Source organism: Mustela putorius, unplaced genomic scaffold (assembly GCF_011764305.1).
Source record: "Mustela putorius furo isolate JIRA1106 unplaced genomic scaffold, ASM1176430v1.1 tig00000874_pilon_pilon_pilon, whole genome shotgun sequence".
Lineage (NCBI taxonomy): Eukaryota > Metazoa > Chordata > Mammalia > Carnivora > Mustelidae > Mustela > Mustela putorius.
The window spans coordinates 2,521,882-2,544,894 of record NW_025421505.1 but is presented as its reverse complement, the minus strand read 5'-3'; the positions used below and the strand labels follow the sequence as shown (position 1 = coordinate 2,544,894).

At 39.6% G+C, this 23,013-nt stretch overlaps 1 long non-coding RNA gene across 1 annotated transcript in view; it reads right to left on the bottom strand.

Moving 5' to 3' along the window:
* Nucleotides 1–21,161: 21,161 nt before the first annotated feature.
* Nucleotides 21,162–23,013, bottom strand: part of LOC101681791 — a 54,407-nt gene continuing 52,555 nt past the window's right edge. Inside the window, exon 3 of the long non-coding RNA XR_199314.3 lies at nt 21,162–21,309. This is a non-coding gene — a long non-coding RNA (uncharacterized LOC101681791). The remainder of the gene's footprint in view (nt 21,310–23,013) is intronic.

Sequence of the window (23,013 nt, the reverse complement as noted above, 5' to 3'; positions counted from 1 at the left end):
GGGTCAAACAGAAAATATCAATTAAGAGAAAGAACCAGATGGTTGAAATGTATAAGAACTAAATCCCAGAGTGTAGATGATATGCCGTTTCTGCCTTTGGTCACTGTGAGAAGGATCTTTCCAGCATTTTCTTGTCCTCCTCTTAAACTAAGCAACTTCAATAATTTGTCAGTTACTAGTGCCACTGTGTGTTCTCCTATATAAACAATCATTTTTTAATATTTTAAGGTAATTAATTAAACTGACTTAATGGGAAAAATATTTTCTTTAACATCAGTGGGTTTCATGAATCTGGCAGAACTAACCTGGTGAAAAATGTTCTTAAAATAAACATATCAATAACAAAAGAAAGGAACTAATACTTGGTGAATGTCTCCATCATCTTGGGTACCTCCTCTTTGCTTTCTCATTGAATCCTCAGTACATGAAGAATTCCTCCAGGAATCACCAATTTAGAAGTCAGGAAACTGAAATTTAAAATCAATGAGCAAACAGTGAGTGGTTGGCCATGTATGACTCAAAGGTTATCTCTTCTAAAGTACTTCCTTAACTTTATGAATATTTACTTTACTTCTTATATATCTCAAAAAATTATTTAATTTTTTGAGATATATAAATCAGTTAACATAGAGTATTATATAATTTTCAGGTACATTATATAGTGATTTAGTAATTCAATACATTACTCAGTGTTCATCATAATAAGTGTACTAACATCTGAAAATGTTTGACTCATCCTTCTAGACCCTGTGAAAAGGTTAGCTGTCTTGTGACATTCTCAGTTCTCTGAGGGTATCACCATCCTGGTACCTGGAGAGGGTCCCACTGTTATCTATTCACATCTAAGGTCCTTATGGAGGTTCTGAGCTCCTGAAAGGAAGTGATATCTTTTTTTTTTTTTTAAGATTTTATTTATTTATTTATTTAAGAGAGAGACAGTGAGAGAGAGTCTGAGCGAGGAGAAGGTCAGAGAGCGAAGCAGACTCTCCATGGAGCTGGGAGCCTGATGTGGGACTCGATCCCGGAACTCCAGGATCATGACCTGAGCCGAAGGCAGTCGTACAACCAACTGAGCCACCCTGGCGTCCCAGGAAGTGATATCTTATTTGTCTTTTTTATCCACAGGACCCAAGCAATTTAGTCCATACTGAGAACTCAATAAATGTTGAATGAACAATTTATGTAATCCTCCTTCGGTAAATTCCTTTATGTGAATCTTAAACAAAACAAAACAATTTACCAGCAAAAATGGGTTTATTTGAAATACCAGAGAATTCCAATTCGGAACATACAACCTACTGCAAAACCACAGAAAAGTCCAGCAAACAAAGGAGAGAAATGTTATTTTATGGAGAAGAAGAAGGAAATTGGGAAGGGTTATTTTGAACAAAAGTCCATTGGAAAAAAAGTGAGAGTTCAGGGTAATGATGGTTTCTCACTGGCCGGAGGTACTGAGGTAGTAGATTTCTTGTAGGAGATACAATGTATATTGTGCCCTGTCGGGGCCTGTGTTGATGATTTTTTCCTGTTGAGGATTCTTCTGGTGGGGTCTGTGATTGACAGTTTTTCCTGTGATTGATCTCAAGTGGTACGGCACGAGAGCTCCCCCTTCTGGCCTCCAGACGACATAAGGTTTCCCTTATTAATTTTCACAATGAGTAAACTGATTTGAAAATTAAAATTGACTAAGGTAAATATATAAATGGACATTTCATTAATTATATGATGATGATTCTTCTTGCCTCGCTGACATAGGCTGCTCTGGAGAAGTAGCTGGCTTACCCACGAGCTTGCAGATGCAGCACAGACAGTTTGACTGAGGGCAGGACAGTGTGGGCTGCCTTACTGGGATGGCAGACCACAGACTGTGGTAGAAACCATCAGAAACAATTTTGGCGACCTTAACTTAAAAAAAAAAAAAAAGTTTAAAAAATTATTTTTTTAATAAAATAAGGATGCCTGGGTGGCTCAGTGGGTTAAAGCCTCTGCCCTTGGCCCAGGGTCATGATCCCAGGGTCTTGGGATCGAGCCCCTACATCGGGCTCTCTGCTCAACAGGGAGCCTGCTTCCTCCTCTCTCTCTGTCTGCCTGCCTCCCCCCTTACTTGAGATCTCTATCAAATAAATAAATAAAATCTTTTAAAAAAATAAAAAGGTTTGCAAATATATTTGTTAGCTTTTGGAATCAAAGAGAGTTCTGAAGAACCAATTTTGGAAAATGAGCAGTAACCAAGGGGGGTGAAGTGGTGGGAGCACAGTCAAGGCTGCATCATGCAGCTCTTTTTAGGGCACTACGGTTGACCACTAGATACCTCTCATTGATCTGGCTCAGTCCCACAGCTGCTGGCGTGACAAAAGGTCTGGCGTTTTCAAAATCCTGGATTGTCCCAAATTAGGTAACATGATCATGTCCTAGGTGCCAGCGAGTGAGAAAAGAGAGTGCTTGCCCCTTTATCTTCCATGGTGGAAATTACTCTGCATTATACTTATTTGGGGATGGATAGTCACCAAATTGGAAGGGTATTTGCTTGCTAATAACCACAACAATTAATGATCGTAATGATAGATCAATGGCATTGATGGCTCCAGGCCCTTAATTCTGGTACTGAATCCTGAAGGAATATTTCTGTACTGCATCTCACACCTTCTTTCTACTCCCATGGTGCCATTTGTCCTTTCATTGTTCCTGTTCTAGGAAGTGGGAATGGCCTACTATAGGCTACCTGTTCTCTGCTCCCCCAAATCATGATGCTGTACCTCCAATTTACCCTCTCATAGCGTCCAGAGTAAACTTCTTGAAGTCAAAGACTACTTCAACATTTAGGCAAGAGCCATGTAATTCCTTCCTCCAAAGACCACTTCAACATTACCCTATGCTATGAAATATACTAAAAACTTTTTGGGGTGGAATTGGAGTACCTCTGTGATCTGGTGCCAATTAATCTTGCCAGGGTTTCAACACTTTCTAGTTCACATGGACACCTTAGATGCTGGTTATCAAGGACACTCAAGATTGCTGAAGCACACTCCTAGCTACAGGCATTCCTTCCAAGCATTTACTGTGTGCCTAGCTACTGGAGAGGTAACCATGAATAAAGACGGGTTTTCTGCACCTCAGATGTGCTATTTGAGCTATGTAAACTTGAAGGGGGTATCACCTAACTATAACAGCTAAGCAAATAAATCCAAATTGGTCATGACTATAAGCCTACCACCTTGTACCAAATATCAGCCCTATTCTCATTGTTTCTTAAATACCAGGCCTGCATAATCTTCACCCAGGTTTCAAAGCCCAGACCCAACACAACCTAAGCTATAAAAGAATTTATGATCATCTTCCTTTGGAGCAAGTCTATGTCCTTTTCGTGCTCCTAGAGCTTCTGTGTATACACCGCTCTACTACCTTGGACACCGTGTCTGTAATTTATCATACAAGCCTGGCATTCGTCTCTAAATTTCCAGCTTCTTGATAATAGGGACACCCCTCCCCCGAGCTTGTTCACCATTGTGTTCTTCAAAATATGTAGCCTGAGACTTTTCACGTGGCAAGAAAGCAACAAATACCAATGAGATTGAAAGCCGTTGGATTTAAGTAGAAGACAGAGAATTGAAAGGTTTTAGCACAATACAGTCTTCAGTACTTTGAGCATATGTCATACTGACAACACGTTATTATTTTGGCCTCTGTTACAGGGTTACTGCAGGATATCACAAATCATGGAAAGTTACAATTTGCTAACATTGAATTTAGCTTTGCTTAAATGTAGGGTATTTTTCAAGACCTTCAAAAATTCAATGGAAATGTCAACATACATAGACTGAGGCCCGCTAATGGTAAAAAATCACTTTTCCTTTGCCTGGTAAAAAGGAGAATTAAAAAAATTCAGTTTACTGAATAATAGCAATGAATTATGCATGTAACATGTACCATTTCCGCTTCTAAGTCCTTTAATCTAGTAAACGCATCGGTTCTCATGACATCATCACTTTGAGATTGATGGTATTATTATAATATTTTTACAGATAAAGAAATAAAAACTCAGAGGAGTTCAGTGAGTTGCCTAAGGCCAGGTTAGCTAGTAATCGGCCCGGCTAGGATTAGGTGTCAGAACTGTCCAATTCTATTTTCTACACTACACTTCCTCCAAACGTGTTCATAGGGAGAAAACTCTAACTCAATTTGATTGGAAGGCAACAAAGTTAGTACTGACTTAGATGGGATTTTCTCTCTCTCTCTCTTTCTTTCTTTTATTTTTCCATTTCAGACAAGTCATAGCAAGACTCCTAATACTTTTGGGCAGCCCTCTTAGTTGCCTTGATTTGAATAGGAGGGTTCAATATTGATATAAATGAGCAGTAATAAGTTAAAAGGAAAGCAAAGGTTTGGCGTCTTTGGGAGAAGAGGTGATGGTGGATTGTTGCTCATACAATTAACTGCCATCACGTTATCCTTCAAGGAAGCAATGAGGCCCCTGGGTAGAAAGTAACCCTTGGAGTTGGAGACAGAATCTGCGGTCAAATTTTGACTCTACTGCTTACTATGCGGATGCCCTTGGGCAGTTTACCTAGCTTTTAATAAATTTTTATTTTCATTGATAGAAAAGGAATAATGTGTGGTCCATACACTCTGGTGTGATTTGAGGATTATAAATGGCAAATATAAAGTTCTCAGCACACAGCCAATACATGGTAATAATCATGATTTGCAGGATGTCCTTTGCGTAGAGACCAGATTCAAAGCAATTGGCTTTTTACCAGGGGCATAATATGTTACCACTTTCCTTGATTATATTGATTTTTCCCCCCCTTTAATATAAACTCACAAGCAGGCCTTGCTGTTCTGGAGTAACTATGGTATAATGGAGAGAGGATCTTTATTAAGCCCTGTCCCCCCTGCTTTCCTGCATCCCCAGGAACCAAAGTCTCCTCTTGGGGCAGTATGTGATACTCTTGAAGGCATTGGCTCATGCCTTCTATAGTGTATGGTGTTTAAATGGCCATCCTGCTGGGGTGCCAGGGTGGCTCAGTCAGCTAAGGGTCTGACTCTTGATTTCGGCTCAGGTCATGACTCCAGGTTGTGAGATTCAGCCCTGCATCCAACTCTGCACTGAGCGTGGAGCCTGCTTAAGATTCTCTCTCTCCCTGTCCCTCTGTCCTTCCCCTACCGTTCGTGCTCTTGTGGTTCTTTCTCTCTCTAAAACAAATGACCATGATGCCACATGCTTTACATCAGGTTCACTCCTGACTTATTTGCACAACTTGAAAAAAAAAATCTAAATATTAAAAAAGCCCCACTAATTTACTGGAATAAAATTCCCTGAGTGAAATCTTGTATGGGGACAACCTGGACGGGAAGCCAATTTAAACTATCAAGTGTGGGATGTGAGTAGTTAAAATGCCCGACGTGGCAGGAGCAGCAGGTAGAAAGCCGTGGAAGACATTAGGATGTTTTGGAAAGACTAAATGTTAGCTTTTTGGAGATCCAGAAACTCCTTTCAGATTTTGCATCACAAGGTAATTAGTCTCTGACTCAAGCCCAGCAATCATTTGAAAGCGTCAGATGTTTTTGATTGGCGGGCCATACAGTAAGATGAATAAGCTAGAGATTTAGCTGTGTGGTTAGAGTTGTATTTTCCTTAATATTGAGCTGGGATGATCTCTTTACATGTCCTCACATTTGAGGGCTCATTTCTAGCACCCCATCTACTCAATTATAAACGTCTTCTTATCTTTGGACCCCCAGAACCGGAAGCACTGAGGTCTTGTACCTGAAAGATTCAGGAAAGGAGCTAAAAGCATGTCATACTTAGTCCCCCAATCCCTGTCCTTGATGGAAGTGAAAAAACTGATACCACCTGGTAGGAGAAGAACTCTGGGGAGAGGCTGGAATTGAGGAAGCCCTGGAGCAAGCAAACCGCTCCAATGTCCCCACCCCAATTCGGCCCACACCCATTCGATGGCATCCCAGCCTACAGCACTAGGTTTTTCTAGCCAATTTCCCCAAACCGCAGTCTACCATTTGTGTAGGTGCCTTCCTCCTTTGGTCCCAGCCTGAAGGGCTTGGTTTAGAATCTGGTGATGAGAGGCCTAATCCCGGGTCTGCAGACTATGGATAATGTTCTTTGCTGAATGTCTCACAATGCAGTGTCCCACCCACCCATGTCAAGTCCTCCAGATGAAAATGGTAGCCCGAAACCCTCTGGAACTTGGTAATGCCTGAATTTGGATTCCCACTTCTCCTGTCCCTCTTTTGAAGCTGTGGTGCCAAAATGCCAGGATTCCTTAAATATCTGTCAGAACTGAGACTTTGAATTTCACAATAAAAACTATACAAACATGTGCAAACAGGTTTAAAATATAAATCTGACTTGTAACAGACAGACATAGATAATTACATCCTAAGTGGGGTTTTACTAGCCCCAAGGTAAGAGCGGTCACACTCTTCTCATTCTTCCGTTGGGTCATAAGTCTCATTTGTTTCCATGTCTTCTCTACATTTGCTTTTTTAAATGTTAAAGTCCAGAACTTCTGATTTTCATAAGACCATAAGCATTTCTCTCCTCTATTTCCTGAAACTTCATAAGATAAACTACAGGTATCTTTTCTTAAACCAAAATCCTTAAGAGAGACTAGGAGAGGAGATATTTGCAGGTAAGTAATGCCACTACTTCTTAAGGCCTCTCTTCAATGAAAACTAAATGATACTTAAAAAAAAATTTTTTTTAAGATTTTATTTATTTGACAGACAGAGATCAGAAGCAGGCAGAGAAGCAGGTGGGGGAGCAGGCTCCCTGCTGAGCAAAGAGCCCGACGCAGGGCTCAGAAACCTGGGATCATGACCTGAGCCAAAGACAGAGGCTTTAACCCACTGAGCCACCCAGGCGTCCCGAAAACTAAATGATACTTGAAGAAACACTCTTAGATGAAAGGGAAAAGAAGAGGGGGGAGAAGAGTTGAACAGATATATAGAGAAAAGGAACCCAGAGTAGAGAGATCGAGTGATGGAAATAGAAAAAAAGCAAGGCAAATAAACAAAAAACCTTTAAGATGAAAACTGTTACACCCTCAGATGAAGAAGAAAATGTACATTTGTGGCAGGGGAAACAAATACTATGAAAAAGAAAAAGCAGGGCAAAAACGAAGATCTTGAGAATTTTTAAAAATTATGGATGCTAAAATATAAAAACATACTTGATGTTTAGAAAATCTCCCAGGGGCGCCTGGGTGGCTCGGTGGGTTAGGCCACTGCCTTCGGCTTGGGTCATGGTTGCAGGGTCCTGGGATCAAGCCCCACATCGGGCTCTCTGCTCAGCCAGGAGCCTGCTTTCTTCTCTCTCTCTCTGCCTGCCTCTCTGCCTGCTTCTGGTCTCTCTCTGTCAAATAAATACATAAAATCTTAAAAAAAAAAAAAAAAAAGAAAATCTCCCAAAAAGGTGACCAAAAAGAAAAAGAAAAACAAAAATAAAAATAGAAAATAGAAAGATAAGAAAGTTAGCTAGTGCTGAATTGTTTTACTTGTTTTTTGTTTTTGTTTTTGTTTTTGAGAGAGAGAGAGAGAGAGAGGAAGGACAGAGTGAGAGGGAGAAATTCAAACGACAATGGTGCATACCCTCTGTTTCCTTTGAGTCCCATTTGAATTTGCAGTGTAGTTTCTCAACCAATCATCATCCTGTATCCACTTAACTCAGCTTCTCCCTTTCCTTCTCCTCTTCCTTTTCAGTCAAAACCACTTTTATGGCCTCCCTGGAGAGGGAGAGAGAGAGAATCTCAAGCAGGCTTCATACCCAGCAGGCAGCTCGACATGGGGTTTGGTCTCACAACCTTGAAATCAGGACCTGTGCCAAAGTCAAGAGTCAGACACTTAACTGACTGAGCTACTGAGGCACCCATGTCTTACCTGGTTTTTGGAAAGAACATGTTTCAAATTAATATAGTTGTGTGGATCATAGGATCTCAAGTATTCAGAAAAACAAAACAAAACAATAACCTTGCTTCTCTAGTGCAGTCAGGGCACCAAGTTACTAACCTGAGAACTCAGCTGTGACATTCAGAACCAGTGGGTCCTCAAACCTTCACCTTGGTTTAGCTCTGCTAATGCCTGAATACTTCTTTTTTTTTTTTTTTAAGATTTTACTTATTTATTTGACAGAGAGAGATCACAAGTAAATGGAGAGGCAGGCAGAGAGAGAGAAAGAAGGAGAGAAGCAGGCTCCCTACCAAGCAGAGAGCCCAATGCAGGACTGGATCCCAGGACCTTAAGATCATGACCTGAGCCCAAGGCAGCGGCTCAACCCGCTGAGCTACCCAGGCGCCCCTGCCTGAATACTTCTTAACGTTGGGCTTTGCCATTCTCACCTGGGCCTCCCTCTCACTCAGGCCACCCTCCACCAGGGGGAGCTGTTATTCTGGAAACTCTTGACAAAGACTGCTGGTGAAGGATGGGAGCATCACACCATTCACCAGGTGATTGCTATGAATATAAAGATGGGTACACACGTTATATCACCGTTCCAGGTGAAAATGGGGATGGGGAATTCCACTAAGCTTCATATTCCTATCGTCCTCAGCTCATGAAGCGTTTCCTGTCATGTCATACTCTTATTCCAATGCTGACCATGCTTGGACCTCCAACCCAATCTTCTATCTCAAACCTGCCCCTGTCTTGCAGATGACAGCACCATCCATCAAGTTACCCAAATCAGAGCCTTGAGAGTCATCCCAGCACTGTGCTTCTCTAACCTTAGTATTGTGAAAATGCAGTTTCAGATTTAGGAGGTTTGGGCTGGACCCAAGAGAAGCTACCAGGTAAGACCTGTGGATGCTGATCCAAGAGCTACAGTTTGAGAACCAGCACCTAAGCATCTATATTCCTTCATCCCTTCCAACCATGAGGTATTAAGCTCTGTAGTTTCTACCTATGACACTCATGAAGGCTAGGCTGACATCTCTTCTTGCACAGATTAAAACAATACCTACGAAGCCAATCTTCCTACCTCTAGTCTACCTTCTCCAAAAGCCACATTTTTGGCGAAGACATTGATTCTTTCTTTCCTCTTCTTTCCTTTTCACCTCCCCTCCCCTCTTTCCTTTTTTACTTTACTCTGGGTTTCATAAAACACAGGGGTCATGGCCATAAAAGTGGTTTTGACTGAAAAGGAAGAGGAGAAGGAAAGGGAGAAGCTGAGTTAAGTGGATACAGGATGGTGATTGGTTGAGAAACTACACTGCAAATTCAAATGGGACTCAAAGGAAACAGAGGGTATGCACCAATGAAAGGGTCTCAATGCCATTCAAACATTCCTAAGGAAGAGTAGAAGCTAAAGGTAATTATAACTGCCCAGCCCGGAGAACCGTGTTCCCAGTGCTTCTATTAGCTAACCACAGGGCCTTGGGAAAGTCACTTCCTCTGAAGTGTCCATCACTGTCCATCACTGGGAATGTTCTGGATAAGGTGTCCAATTTCATCCAGGAATGAGTTCTGCATTTTTCTCAGAATGGGGCCTAGGAAAGATTTCTGGGAGTGTGTATTTAATCTTGGCTTCACCTCCAACAGCTGTGTGCACACAGATAAATCATGTGACCCTGAGGGGGTCTCCTTCTCACCTGTGAAATAAGAATGTTGAACTAGAGGATCCCAGGGTTTCTTTCAATTCAAAAACCCTGTGGTTATAGCTCTTCTTTTCATAGAGGAGCCATTTATTTTCCTCTTTAAAGTAATTCACATATCAGGGCGCCTAGGTGACTCAGTCGGTTAAGGATCTGCCTTCCACTCAGGTCATGATTTCAGGGTCCTGGGATAGAACACTATGTCTGGATCCCTGCTCAGCAGAGAGCCTGCTTCTCCCTCTGCCCCTCCCCTTGTTCATGTGTGCTCTCTCACTCTCTCAAATAAATACATAAAATCTTTTAAAAAGTAAAATAAAATATTTCAAATATCAACAATCCATGACCATTAGGAGATAGAGAAGAGGCAGGAATTAGACACAATGATGAGCCCAAACCCACTTATTAGGAAGCTGAATAAAAGGAGGGAAAAAAGCCTATTAAGCAAAATGGAATAAGATTGATTAATGTATCTATCTATCTACCTACCTACAGTGGCAATTTAGTAGAAGGCCGTGAGAATATCATCTAAAAGCTAAAAAAAAAATATATGTGGTATAAATATAAATATAATATATAATATAATATAAATATATAATATATAATATATACACACACACACACTAAGTTTCAGAGCTTCTCTATTACTAATTCAATGCTTAGGGTTAGTCTGTCAGGAATGTTTGAGTAAAGATTGAGGAAAAAGACATTTGCTGATGAATTTCAGGAAATGTGTGTAATGGGTGTTATTAATGATAAACTTGAGAATATTTTCCCACTGTGTATAGTCATTGCCTTTTTATTTTAATTTGACCTCAGACACTCAGGATGGGATTTAATGTAATCATAATTCTTTAAAAAAACAATTAATTAACTAAAAACCAATTAATTAACTAAAAACCAATTTTAGAGAGAGAGAGAGCATGTGAGCACATGGAGGAGGGGTAGAAGGAGAGGGAGAGAAAGTCTCAGGCCAACTTGGTGCTGGGCTGGGCTGGACTCAGGACTCTGAGGTCACAACCCAAACTGAAACCAAGCGTGAGATGACCAACTGATTGTGCCACCCAGGCACCCCAATCATAATTTTCGACATGCTATCACCAATCCATACACAGTCCTCGTTTACTTACTCATCTATCTATTCCCTATTCCCTTGTTTTCAGATGATGTAATGGACAATCTTGTCTCCTTCCCTCAATTCAAGAACAAGAAATTAACAAATATTTATGTCTATCTATGTGCTTCTTCCCTCTCCCATCCTTCTCCTCCCCAAAAGGAGCACCCATCTTGAATTCTGTGTTGATAACGTATATAACTTTTCAACACTTATACGGATTTATCAAAAATGGATGTTAAAACAACATATTGGTTCACTTAAAATTGTTCTAAGATTTTTACAGAAGATTACTGTGTTCTGTGTAGTCTTCTGAAACTTCTTACTTTTTTCTCTCACTACTGGGTCCCTAAGATTCATCCATGGGATTTCTGTATAATATCTTGGGAGATTGACTTATCCCTATTTATGCCTTCTCTGCCTTTGGGCAGCTGGAGTGTTTTCCCCCACATTTCTGTATTACTAAACAATATTGCTGTAAATCTTGTGTATAAGATGTGTCTGTTCAAATTGTTCTCTACTATGTAGTTACTATTTTCTCTTCTTTAATTAAAGACTGTCTTGCAAGAGATACTTTGAGACTATGTAAAAATCCTGTTTCTCCTCAAACATTCACCCATTAATTTTAGCATCCTTTGGTGGGTTATGCCTGAGCAATTATTACTATGGTGTTTGTCTAATGATAACTTTGTATTTCCCTCATGTCCTCTACATTTATTAATAATAATATTATTATTAAACCATGTTAATATATTTAATGATATCATATATAAATGTTATGTATTAATAGTAATTTATAATATATTAATATTTGAATAATATAATAGTATTAATTATAATTATATGGAAGAGCTATCTGTGCTCTTCCATTTATTTGCATATTTAAATATTTATTCAGTTTTGCACTCATAGGTATTTATTTCATGAATTATCATGAAATATCATATCAGCTAGTTTTGGCTTTGGCCATTGGTTGCTCATCCAGGTGCCTTCTGTGCCCTTTTAGGATGATTCATCCTTTTCTAAGCATTTTCTTACTTTTGTACACTATAAGATATTCTAAGGACTTGGGCTTGCTCCCCAGGAATCTTGTGTTTTCCCTGCCTTATTCCTGAAATCAACCACTTTTAAAAGAGCCCTGATTCCTTTTATTTAAGAATGGTGTTTAGAAACCAAGATCTGGACACTGGGTGTGCTCATTGCTACTATGTTGTCATTGTCTCTAGATCCTTTCAGTGGACAGAACTACACATATATTCCCTTAGCTTTGAATGAAGTGTTTGCATCATGTCTACATCTAACCCATTTTTATGTCTAATATAATTTTTCTTCATCCCATGAAATCAACCTTGACACCAATGCTAGAAAAAGTATTTGACTTTTCTGAAATTGCATAAATCTTAATCTGTACCACAATTTGCTTTCCCCCATGGATTATGTTAATTCCTATATCCACATTATAGTTGATTGTAGACTGTAAGGTCTCTCAAAGAAGAACCCAGTTTTATAGAGGACATTTTATAGTTTTTTTTGCATATAGAATAAATATTAGAGCCACCTTTTCTGGGGAGCTACACTTTTTGAAACAGGTAACTTTATTTGTAAAAGTGAATTTCAAAAATCATTTTATATTTTCTCAGTAATGTAAGACTATTTCGGAGGAAACAAAATTAGTGAAGCATGTAGATCAAAGTTTACAATATTATAATTATAAAATACATGTGAATTATTGCTCTTGTCCATTATAAAACTACCTTCTCACAGGGAGGATTTAATGATCTTGTAACAATCTAAAAATATTAATCTAGTCTAAGAAAGCAGCTAGTTTCTTATTCCTTATTATGTCTAAGGAAGTAAAAATGTCACTAGAAATACATTAAAAAGTAGGACAGAACCGATTAAATATTGTAACATATATTTTATAAATAAGGCTGTAATTTTAAAAAATTTAATTATGAGAAATGATCAACATTGGCACTTTCCTCCTATTAAGAATTATTTTCTCTATTTTTATATTTTTAGGATACTGATTAAGTTAGACTCTTTAAAGTATGTTTGATAAGCCCTTTGATTTCTTTTACACATACTGTTTAGGAAGCCCAACTGGTCATATGTTATCTTACCAAAATTCTTTTGAGGGGTGTGTGTGTGTGTGTGTGTGTGTTTATAGAAAAACTCTTTAGTTGGAAGTTCTGTTTTTCCTTTTCTCTATCACTGAATTGGCACAATATGTCATGTAGATCATATTTCACCCCTAGGCCAACAAGACATTCATTCAGCATCCAGTCAAACATCTTTATTACTTTGTGATTCTGATCATATTTCCTGGCACTAGACCATATGTTATTGTTGATGGCAAGGTTAATAAATACCATGGCTCTAAGAATTGCCAGAAAATGATCCGTTTGTCTTCCCCACTTGCCTTTTCTTCTCAGAAATAAGATCATCTGACCCCCACTGTCAGTCCTTTAGAACCAATTTTGACCTCAGAAAGAGAGATTTAGAGTTTAGAACTCTCTGGCACTTAGAATTGAAGACTTCCTGCTCTAATTCTGAATGATGCTGGGCCTCTGAAACATTTTCTTGGGACCAGATTTCCAATTACCAACCCCAGTTGCCCACTATTGAATCTCATGTTGTTCCTTATTATTGCAAACTGCCTAATTTCCAAGTTTCTCTAAGAATCTGCCTTCCTCTCATAAGCCAACCTCCCAGAGTCTGAGGATTGCTCCTCAGGAATCTTATCAGCAACTTGGGCACCTGGCTGCACTTCTCAGAACTGCTAGAAACATTATGTAAAACATGAACTGTGTTCAGACTCTAGGAATATACTTTCACTTCTACTCAGTTCAACTCAACAAATATTCATTAAGCAATTTCAGAGCCCAGCCCTGTACAAGAGTGTGGGGATGTAAAGATAAATGAAACAAAATAGTGTTCTCAAAAATTTCCTAGTCTTGTTGAGAAAACCACAATGCAAATATACTACACAAGTGTGTATTAAGAATTAGACATATATTCCTAGTGAGGGAGATAAGCAGCTCTAAAGGAGTAGCTAACCATCTGGTAGGAAAATCTGGAAAAGATATAGTTTTATGTGCAGTGACGGCATAGCCACCACGTCTGGGTTTTATCCTTTGGCAATTAGAAGATATGATGGATTACATTGTTGGTCCCAATATATATCTTTTCATATATGTATACACTGTTTGACATGACTTCATGGGAGTAGTCACCTGATACATCCTTTAACTCTTGAGACATTAGTATACATAATATAAGCAGGGTTGTGGAAATGGATTTACATAATGGAACTTGTGCTTTTGTGTTTCTACCATTGCCATAAAGAGATACTCAGGTCAGTCTATGGATCCAGGAGGAGATTGAGAGACAAATGGAATGAAGATTCTCCAACTAAGCTAAGTCAAGCTAGCCTACAGCAGCACCTTCAACTGATGCACAGATACATGAGAAAGCCCAGCTGAGATCAGTTCATCATTGACCTCATGATCCATAAAAACAAATTATCATTGTGTTTAGCCTCTTAATTTTTGGTGGTTTATTATGCAGGAACAGCTAGCCATATAGGAATCATTGATGCTCTTGAAAAGTTTACCAGCTGTATATTTTAGAAGGATCACTTGGAGAAACCAGTAAATTTGAAGGGGAGGAGACTAGAGATGGACAGACAAGCCAAAAAAAAAAAAAAGACAATATTTAGCTAAGAAATTATGAAAGCTTGAACTACAGTGACAGTGAAAAAAAAAGATTTAAGAGTGATACGGATGCAGGTCATAGGTATTCATTGGATGTCAATGAAGAAGGAGAGGATGAGTTGAGGATAGCTTGCTGATTTCTGGGTTAGATTACTGACAAATCTGACTGTGATAAATGGAATATGCAGGAGTTCAAGCAGCTTTATTAATGGACAGGAAACAGCAGCAGGCCAGTAACCCATTCCCTTCTTAGCAGAGATACCTAGAAGTAATGAATTCAGTTAGATCTCCATGTAAACATGGGAAAGGCTTGAAGACAAGACCTCCCGGTAAACATACTAATGTTGGTTATTGGTGGGACAATACCAGGGAGCTCTTACCTAGAATTTTTTTCCATGTGATATACGTGGTCTGTTTTGATTACTTATTGTTCACAAAACTGGAATTTGTGGATTTGTAGGTCATGAATGACTGAAGAATGGAAAGTTGTACTGTAGACTGTAATTGATGGAGTATAAAATAGGCTTTACTTTTTTAAAAGATTTTACTTACTTATTTGACACAGGAGAGAGATAGAGAGCACAAGCAGGGACAGTGGCAGGCAGAGCAGGGGGAGTCCGATGTGAGACTCAATCCCAGGTCCCCGGGATCATTACCTGAGCCATAAAATGAGCTTTTCTAAAATGGAGATCGATCTCTTTGTGTGAGTGGTATCCTCATAGAAATTGCTCAGAAGAACCTTCTCTGTTAAATATGAAACCAAAATTCAGTGACATGAGGGACAAAAATGATGTTTTGGGGATCTGCATCCAGTGTTTCAGAATCCTCCAAGAAATGAATGTTTCACCAGTGACTGGTGACTTCCTGCTTCCTTTGACTTATTATACATTTCGGTATTGGGTAGGACTCCCAAAGAGTCTCCTTTGACAACTCAACAGTTTTTTCCTCAAATGCTGGAGCAAGGAAAGGGTGTGGCAACTTGGATCGAGGCCAATGTTAATAAAAGAAGCAGAAGCCACCAACAGGGACCTGACACTTCTTTTGATAATCAGTGAATGTTCTCCAAAAGACAGGTTCCTCCTGGAGTGTAATGAACAGGGCTAGGGGATGACTTATGTAAGATAAAAAGACTTTCTTTGATTATACCATGAGGACAGTATAGATGGATTAAGTGCCAGAAATTGCCAGAAGGAGATGGTACACTTCTCACAAAAAGTCAAAGATATTTGGCAAACAAACAATGGCTGTCTTCATGAAATTCTCTCAGGGTTGGCACACAGTTTTGATATCCGGGTAGATTTGATGTCAAATCCTTTGTTATTCTGGAATTATTTGAAATGTGTATGTTCACTGTTTTGCTCATTTTAATGGGTTTATGCTTTACTTTTCTCCAAATATTAACTTCTTGTGAGCAAGAGTATGTTATACATCAGTAATTTTCAAACTGAGAGTGTACAAATCACCAGGGGATCCTGATAAGATGCAGATTCTGACTCAGTACATCTGGCGAAGAGCCTGAGAATATGCATTTCTAACAACCTATCTGGTATAGTTGATGCTGCTGGTCCATGGACCACATGAGTAACCCCAGTCTAGCTCTAGATATTCATCTAGAAGAGTAAGGGTATCTCACAGCTGTTTATTATGGGTTCTTAATAATAGGAATTATTCCAATGACTACCTCCCATTAAGAAATTCTCCATTTGGAGGTACCTGGGTGGCTCAGTTGGTTAAGTGACTGCCTTGGGCTCAAGTCATGATCCTGGAGTCCTGGGATCAAGTCCCACATCGGGTTCCCTGCTTGGTGGGGAGTCTGCTTCTCTTGCTGTCCTCTCTCCTCTCTTGCTCTCTCTCACTGTCTCAAATAAATAAATAAATAAATAAATAAAATCTTTAAAAAAGAAAGAAAGAAGGAAAGAAAGAAAATAAATTCTCCATTTGGGTGAAGGCCCTTCATGGACTTTTGTCTTCCTTCTGAAGAGCAGAAAGGGACTCAGGGAGCAAAACAATGCTTTCCCCCTACCCACTACAAAGTGGCTGCTAGATTTCTTGAAATGAAGATACGACTCCTGTCAATGGCAACATGTTAGTGAATTGTCCTCAGCAAACTAAATGACAAGCTTAAAAAGGCTTTCGTAAAGTGCTTTTGAAGAAATTTCAAGACACCTAATTTCTGTTTCTTTTATACCCCACTGGCTTCATAGGGCACAGCTAAAATCCTCCCCTACTCTACAGTCCCTACTTGTCCCTATTATATTCATCAGTCGTACTGATTTAGAGACATTATCCACTACTAGATTTCACCATAATTTACACATTCTCCATGCTTGACTTGGCTCCACAAGAAAATGTTAAACTCTTGTAGGTCAAAGACAGTAACAAGAACAACAGCACCAGTTAACAATGAAATATTTACTATGTGTCAGACATTTCGTATTTTCTTCCTACCCTCTGTGCCTAACTGCATGATAGGTACTTTATATGTTCTGCTTAATTTGTTTTTAAGAGTGAACACCTTGGGGCACCTGGGTGGATCCGTATTAAGCGTCTGTCTTAGGCTCAGGTCATGATCCCAGGGTCTTGGGATCGAGCCCCGCATCCGGCTCCCAGCTCAGTGGGGTGCCTGCTTCTCCCTTCCCCATCTCCTCTGCTCCTCTTCCCTCTCTCAAACTCTCTGTCAAATAAATAAATAAAAATCTTAAAAAAAAAAAAGAGTGAACACCTTATTAAGGAAAAAAACACACACACACACACACAAAAAAACCCCTGTGTTTTCTGTGCTAAAATAATCCTTCTCACGAGTTCCTTGAAGATCCAGCAGATATACGGCATCCCCTAGACAATTAGAAAATGCCATAAAGGTATTTCTTAAATATAGGAACTGCTTGTGAAGATCCTTATTTTATTTATTTGTATTTTTGCACTCTGCATTTTTCCCATTTGCAATTCATACATCTGAAGTTGCCATTATCCTGTAAATATGCTTTGGCAAATATTTGTTAAGTATCTACAATATGCTAGGAATCGGTTTAGTTGCTGGGGACAGAAGGGTGAACAAACTAGGTAATACCCCTGATTTTTGGTGTTTGTAACCTCGTGGGGATGGAGGAGGATATAGGGAGAGGGCAGACAATAGACAAACAAATAATGAGCCAGATAGATAAAGGGGATAGTGTTGCCTGGATTGGGGTAGTTACCTGAAGTGGATAAGAGAGAAAATCAATGAATGTTTGTGTTCCATATATGGCTGTCCACATACATTTTCAGTTTGAGAATGAACATATATCCTCGTGACAGAAGACTGATACATTTCTGTCTATGGCCATACTACCCCGAATGCACCCGCTCTTGTCTGATCTCGGAAGCTAAGCAGGGTTGGGCCTGGTTAGCCCTTGGATGGGAGAATATTGACACATTTCTGAAAAGATTCTACATTATTCTGGACAACTTGAAAAGCTCTCTGTGGACTTGCCTGAGCATTTGTTGTCCAGCAACACCAATTGGTCAATAACCGGCTTGCTTTTTCTTTTCTTTTCCTTCCGCTGTGAATGCGATGTCATTCTATCAGGAGCCCAACTCCTTCCTTTCTCACATGAAATTTTACCGTATTAAACCAACTTGGAGAGGGGAGGGAGGTGGATGGGGTGGCTGGGTGATGGACACGGGGGGAGGGTCTATCCTACGGCGAGTGCTGTGAATTGTGTAAGACTGATGAATCAAAGACCTGTACCCCTGGAACAAATAATACATCATATGTTAATTAAAACAAAACAAAACAAAACAAAACACAACTTGGAGAAGAGAACTGAGTAAGTGAATAATGAGTATACATGGGAACATGGGGGCCTACCCCAGATGGCAAATATATAAAAAATGGGAGCTGGAACAGATAATCCTGATACTTTCTTGGATAAAGATTGATATTCCTGAATTTCCAACCCTAATTCATTTTATGCCTCTTTACATGTGAGGCATGACACCGGTCTCTGTGTTAGGTGGTTTGAAAAGTAGTGGAGACGGAAAGAGAAGTAGAAGCAGATTCGAAAGTAGTAGAAGGAAAGGTAATGAGACAGCTGCTAACGTTTTTGCAAAAAGGCAGGAAGACTGTCCTTCCTGTTTAGAGATAGGATCTTGTAGATTTTTCCATCTCCATTTCATTTTTCTTATCTACTGAATAAATGAGAATCCAGATGATTTGTATGTCAAGCATTTTCTAGAAATAAGAAGTTTACAGTCTTTGGCTTTGTTCTAGCAGTGAAATCCATCTGCCTCATCTGCCTGGCACAAATCAACAGAAACCCACTTTCCTGTCTTCATTCACAGGAAGCCCCTCAAAAGCCTGTGGTGACTGGCAATGTTGATCATTGAATTAAAATTGATAACTTCTGATCTCCAATGTGGAAATGTGCATGCTTCTCAGATACTGTTGTCTCTAAAAATAACTACAAATTGAATTCTGAGTTTAATTGTAATATACAAATCATGCAATGCCATTTCTGTATCATGGTACCCTGACCTAGTTTTACAAAATCTGACTGCACCCTCCCGGGCTGATATTTTGCTATTCACTGCTAAGGAGACAATTTGTAATAAATGTTTGCTGGTCTTTGTGTTTTATGTTGGTCAGAAGTCCCTAGAACTCTGAGACAGAGACGTGGATTCAGATGTAGGTGATTGAGGAAGATTTCTTAGGAGGAAAAGATTAGGACAGTGGGGAAAAAAATTAAGCAAAACCATGGTCTTAGTTGGAATCAGGTCTCAGTCTGATCCCATAGGGAGTTTAAGAGCATGAGTTGCATCTCTGCTTCTTGTCTTAGTACCCCTGAGTCTATAAGTTGTTGGTTATAGGATGTCCTTCTCCTCCTAGGAGAAAGGTCTATAACCTGCAGTAGAAGGCAGCTCTCACTGACTAAGGGCAATTCTATGCAGCTGTGAGCCATAAGCAACCAATGGTTAGAGAAGCTAGGATATATGGGTACCCTGACCCATGAGTCTACCAGACTGGTAGTGGTGATCTAAAAGCATCCACATTCCCCTTTCTTTTCTTTCTTTCTTTTTTTCCATCCAGGAAAACTCCCTGCTTGCCTTCTCACAATTCCCTTATTATTTTCCTTTAGTGCTCAAGCTTTTCTGTGTTCTACTCCTGAAAGATATGAATGATTGCATCAGTCCTTGTATAATTGACGCAACCCATGAATGAATAATGACTTATGAGGAGAGAATACACCTCTGAATTTTGTGATCAAAGCACAATAATTTAAAGATAGTGCTCTGGGATCCTTTCTGTGCTGTATACCTGACAATCAAGATTTCCATATCTATATCTATCTATCTATCTATCTATACATACATGTACATATGCTGGCCTAGATATTTTGACTTTTTTTAAGAAAATCTAGAAATTTATTTATTTTTAAATGTTGATGACTAACTGAAAAAAAACCCAAACAATCCCAAAGAACTAACACTGTCAGAACCATACCCTACATTTATTAGCTGAACTTCACCTGGGAGCTTTTGATTTGTATCTACTGCCATGAAGTATATCCAGATGGACAATTACCATTTCTACCTGTTTTAGTGAACAACAACAACAAAAGGAAGAACTAGAGGGTGAAACTCTTTGTCATCTTCTGCTGTTCAAAAGCAGCACAACCAAGAGCATCTTTTTTTTCCCCCCTATACAGCTCTGCTTTGAGTCATTTCCCATTCCAGTGAGAGCTTCTTCTTCTACCTTCTTTACTCCTGTCTTTTTTTAATGTTACTATTCTTAAGGCCTCAATTCCTTAACCCTCTTTAATTTCTTACTCAACACCTGGAGCTCCTAACCACTCTTTTGGAAAGCTGAAGGAGGTCCATGGCTGTGCTTCAAAGGGGGGTCAGTGAACACTTGAAAATTCCTCAGCAAATTGTATGTATGTGTTGATGTGTGTTTCTATGTGGAGGAGTTTGTAATTTTTCTCAGCTTCTAAAAGTGGTGCCACCTTGTCCGGGCTTATTTCATTCACTCCTGAAGCCTCATCCATGCTGGCAAGTACCCTGGTCTCTCACAGCTAGGCCACAACACGTTCTCTTCCCTTCCTTTAAGAATGCTTTCATGGATCCCCACTGCTTTCCAAATAAAAGGTAGACTTTTTTGATTAGCAGACAGGATCTGTTTTCATCACTTCCAGCTCACACCCTATGTTCCATCAGATATAACGCTTCAGTCTCGGTTCTCCTCATGCTTCCATGTTTGGGCGCATGTCACCAACGCTTCTCCCCACCTCTCACCCATGTGCACATGGACGGCTCATGTTTATCTTGGGGTTGGGTTCTCCCAGAAGCTAACCCTAAGATAAGGACTTGAGTGTGTTTTGGGGGGAGTTGATACCAGGAACCAGCAATAGGGGAGAGCATGGGAAGAATCTAATAAAAGATACGTTATCAAGCCAGTTCCTGCTATGGGCAGTTAGAGACTCTAGTCCACTGAGGAGCTCTGACAGTGTAAAAAAAATTCATGGCGGATCTGGGGGGACTCAGTTTAGCATCTGCCTCTTGATTTCAGCTCAGGTCATGATCTCAGGGTCATGAGATGGAGCCTCCTGTCTCCACACTCAGCCGGGAGTCCGCTTGAGATTCTCCCTCCCTCTCCCTCTGCCCCTCACCTATGGCCCTCTATCTCTTGCTCTCTCTGAAATAAATAAAGAAATCTTAGAAAAACAAACAAACCTTCAGTTACCTCATCTGTAAAGCCAAGCAGTTGGGGTGTTTATTCACCAACTTCTGGTAATCTCTGGTTGAAGGCTGTTCTTGGGGGCGACTTCTGGCGGCAACAGGATATGTTTCAAGGGAAAAGCCCTCAGGTGGTGAGTCTTCGGTGTTCCAGGGAAACTGCCTGTAGCACAGAAGTGAGTTCTGAGGGGAGGTAGGCAAGGTAACGCCAATTTCACTTAAACAATCCCAAATATACGGATTTGTGGTAAACATACCCAGTCAAAGGAAACACACCCAGAGGAAGATCTCCACAGGTTTTTCTCCTGCATTTGAGGTAGATAACTATCCATTGTGCTCTCTTAGTAGCTATAATAACTTCAATCAACATATTAGCTACACCACTGAGGAAAAATTTATTAAGTAAATGCCGTGGGCTGGTCATTAGTAAATGCCGTGGGCTGGTCATTGCCTTGGGCAACAAGGGTGTAGCAGTTGAAAACAGCAGGCAACCACCCATCAGTCACAGGTGCATGAGCATCATACAACTATAGACACTTAACCATTTGCCTGCCTCCAAGTCTAAACAATATCTTTCATGTCTTAAGTCTCAGGCCTTATTCATGCTCTGTCACAGAGTGAACATTTAATAAATGTTGACCAATGATTAGTGAATAAATGATTATATTCCTTGGGCTTTTTTGGATCCCTTTACTCAAAATTTGTGAACACAAAGAACAATGCCAAGTTGAATTAGGCATTTAAACTCTGCTGATAAGCACAGATCTGGGAAATCACTGAAATCTCTGCCTACTTTGGAATGTGTCACCTTCACTGGGGCATTTAAGCGAAGTAGTAATCCCTGATTAGCTGTCACCCAGAAAGAACACTCTGTATGATTCCATGCATTTTTTTTTTCCCCCAGTAGACTCAAAGCAAGCCAGCTTTGCAGCAGGCAATTGATCAGCAGTAATTAAAACTAGCCCTAAAAGACAGACTTTTCATCTTTGAAGTAATTCCCAACGTGAACCTTTAAAAATATCTGCCCTAGTAAGCCCAACCCCGAGCAGGATGCATCATCTCCTGACCTTTTCGGTAAAGACAAGTGCAGCATTATGGATGGAGCCTTTTTTGATCACTTTATCTTGGCAGACCTGAATCTTTCTGGAGAAGAAATGCAGCTTAATACGAAGACTATTTTCAGATCTGAGAATGAAAGTTTCTACGTATTTGTCTGGAAGCATCACATATTCAAAGACATTACAGAAGAAGGGCATTCGAAGTATTCTAGAGATGTAACTGCAGTATTTATTTCCACTTATTACTGATTTCTCAGGAAATGCCTTGATATGCAAATGAACCTCATTCCCTAACCAGTGTTGTGATCCTGTGAGCCACCTTCTGGTCACCACTGACAACTACACCCAAATTAAGTCCCCCCCCCCCCTTTTTTTTTTTTTTTTTTAAATTTCAACGTGGCCTGCTGTCGAGTAAGTGATTATTAAACTTTGGTGGGTCTCAGAATCACCTGAGAACACACACAACTAAGTTTCCCGAAGAGGGAAGAGGGCCTTGGGCTTTGTATTTTTACTAAGCTTTCACATTCATTAAATTTGAGAATCACCGCTTTACATTATACACACAAGTTTTTCTCAAACATTTTGGGCAATTATTTTATACAAAACACCTCTGGAAAAAAGCCTTTAAGTTTACATCACTCCAAAAACTTAATCAAAAACACAATAATAAAAAAAAGTCAAAAGATTATATTGCAAGATCGAATGGAAGCAAATTAAGTATTAGACTACCTAAGACTATTTCATTTGTTTTGATGCAAAAGAAGCTATACTTGAATTATGTGCTAGATGCAAATTATTCACAGAATAGT